Below are 3,621 nucleotides of genomic sequence, written 5' to 3' on the forward strand. Positions count from 1 at the left end.
CTGTGTAGTAATGAAAGTTGCAAGTCATCAATGCTTCTCTCTCTCACCGGATAAAGCTGAGTGGTTATGGCACATGCGTTTTGACCATTTAAACTTTAGATACTTCTCTTTTCTGAGCAAAGGTTCGATGGTCAAAGGGCTTCCCCAAATTAGCATTCCTGATACGGTGTGCAAGGAGTGCATACAAAGCAAGCAAACAAGGGGAAGTTTTCAGAAGTTTTTGCCCCAGAAATCAAGTGCCAAACTCAAGTCAGACCATTCAGATGTGTGTGGCACCATACAAATAGAAACAACAGCGGAGGTTAGCATTCACTTAGAGAAAGAGCCTGAAGAAGTGAGAGTATACCCAATCAAGTATAGGAAGATTGTGGGAAGTTTAAGATACCTCTACAATACAAGGCATGACTTGTGTTTCAATGTTGGATTAATTAGTAGATAAATGCAAGACCCACGAATGTCACACATGAATGCTGCAAAAAGAGTGTTAAGATATGTGTAGAGGACAAGTGAGTTTGGGGGTTTGTTTTCCAGGTCTGAGACAGAATCTGAATTGGAGATTACTGCATATTCAGATGCAGATTGGAGTGGTGATAAGAGTGGCAGGAGGAGCACATATGGGAACATCTTCTTTCTCGGAAACGCTCATGTTCCATGGAGCTTAACCAAGGAGTTTGTTGTTGCTCTATTGTCATGTGAATCTGAATATATAGCTACCTGTGAAGCTAGTTATCAAGGAGTATGGATGGAATTTTTTATGAAAGGGTTCAAGTAAGTGGATAAGGTGAGATCGTGTATTGCAAGTCGGAAGAGCAATTGGCAGACCTTTTGAATAAGCCTTTAAAACATGATAGGTTTAAAACGTTGAGGAAACTTATTGGTGTTGCTATTGTGATCTAGTATTTGGCTTATGGAGGTGTGGTAGAATATTTTTCTATTTGTAAGCCAAATAAAGTAATTCTCAATGACAGTTGTTTAGTTACAATTTTGCTTTTAGTTAGCGTGCCATACAGTGTGTCTTGCACCAAGTGTATATAACCATGTACTCACATTCTTTCTCAATATAACTTGTGAAGTTTTCTATACGTTTGCTCTTTGTTATTTCCTTTATGTACCAATGAATCATGTCCTATTTCAAAGATAAGGTTGACATAAATTTAATCATCAATATTATATTTTTTCTTTTACAAATATTTCCAACTCAAACATGTTTTAAAAGTTATATATATATATATATATATATATATATATATATATATATATATATATATATATATATATATATATATATATATATATATATATATAAAGGTTATTATGATTTTTTATCTAAATTAATGTATAAAGATGACTTTTTTACTTAAATGCTACAATTCAAATACATTATTTAAGAATTTGACAACCTTTTTAAAAAATTTAAGAATTACGAATTTGGGTAAATTGTTACAAAGAGGCATGATTTTATTAAAAAGAACTCCTACAAGTTGAACACGATTACACTACGCAGGGTGAAGTCGTGCAAGTTAAGCGCAACTTCAAGTCATGGACAGTTGTACAACTTTAGCATAGATTGGTTTTCGGAGAAATAGCCAAAGCTTGACACAAATTTTGGGTGATGGAGAAGTTATTTTAGCTTGAAACGGCTAATATTTGGCCTCAAGTCGTTAGATGTTCATACAACTTCCATATTGTAGTGTTTTTTTTTTCTTTTTTTCTAAATGTTGTTTTATGTGTGTTAGTTAGGGAAAATATTATGAATAAATGTAATACGCACGTTAAATATTAATAAAATCCAAAATAACGTTTTCATTCTGTTTGATCAGAAAATATGGGCCTTAAATATGCGACTTAAAAAAACTTGAATAAAATTACTAGTACAAATTAATAAGTACTTATATTTTATTATAGAGTTACCTATATGTAAACTTCTTATTTCAGTTTCCAAATCCATCACACAGTTTTTTAATTTCATTATTGTTATCATTTTCATTTATAAAATTGGTTTTAAATCCATATCTACGAACCGATTGATGTGTGTTTATGTGTTATGTGGTTAGGGATGGCAACGGGCGGGGACAGGTTTCGCTAACCCATACCCATCTCCGTAAAAAAAATTCATCTATATCCTCATACTCAAATCTAACGGATATCAAAGTTTTATCCCATCTCCATCCCCGCTGGATAACATGTATAATCTCATACTCATACTCGTACCCATTTCCTTACTACTTTAATATAAATTTTAATTAATTTTTATAAAATAATAAAAAATTACGGTTAAGAAAACATAATATTATTAAATATTCAATATTAGGATGATGATTGTTTCTTCGATAACAAATACTTTGTAATAAATTATAATGTTTTACATTTTATATTAGAATATCAAATAAAATTTCATGAGAACTAAAACATTTATTAAATTTACAAACTGCAAACATTAATGAAACCTAGTTGATAAAATTTAAAAATATTTTTTAAAAATTTTAAAGGAAAACAATATTCAAATTAAAATATATTTTGAATGTTTGTTTACTTCAATTTTTTAAATTCTAATGAATCTCTTTTTTTATACACTAATAAAAATGATAATACATCACTTAATCAAAATGACGCAAAAAACAAATAATAAACATAATAATAAAATTTTAACATGGATATTATATCTTTTGAACTCCAATATATGTTGGATGATGATAAAAAAATATTCATGACAATTACATTAGATTTTGATATTATAGTAAATAAAAGTTATTTATACAATTATAGTGAAAAATTACAATATAATTGTTATAATGAGTTAGAAAATAAAAAATAATTGGATAAAATATACTGAAATAATATTATACATGACGAAAATAAACAACAAATAAAAATATTAAAAAATTAACAAATTTATGTCTTAGAAACAATTTGAGAAACTATTGAAAGAAATCGCACAAAAAAAAACAAATATATAATTAAGGATATGATAAGATGAAAAATACCTTGGACATCTAAGAACACTTTTCAAACATCAACATATATACTCAATGGTTGAGAAATAATTGTTTTAGCGAAACAAAAAAGTTCTTCAAATGAAACAAAAATTAATGAAAATAAGTAAAGAATTTTTTTATATTACCTAGTAAATGGAAGGTTTATGCTATTAAACACTTAAATTGAGAGTAGTAAACATACTCATGTGAAAAGAAAATATACAATAAATAGAAATATTAAAAAATAATAGAAATATTAAAATATGAGACATAAAATTTTTTTAATTGACATACATCATTTTAACATAATTACATAAATGTTATGATAAGATGAAAAATATATTGGAGATGTGAATAAATTTCATGACAAACCAAATAACTAGAATAAATAAAAAATTGAAAAAAAAGATATATATATATATATATATATATATATATATAGGGTTACTTAATTAATTGTGAATCTATAACAATATATAAAGAGGATTCCCCCTTTTTGTGTCCACTTTTCAAAATACCGATTTTACCCTGTAAATATAACAATTTATTAAATTTTTAAAAATTGACCGTTACTTTTACAAACTTTTTATAAAATCAGATGTCTCTACTTCTTCTCTTCTTCTTTATTTATCAATGGTTATTCTTT

Source organism: Vigna unguiculata, chromosome 5, assembly GCF_037176805.1.
Source record: "Vigna unguiculata cultivar grain cowpea cultivar isolate G323 ecotype 2 chromosome 5, ASM3717680v1, whole genome shotgun sequence".
NCBI lineage: Eukaryota > Viridiplantae > Streptophyta > Magnoliopsida > Fabales > Fabaceae > Vigna > Vigna unguiculata.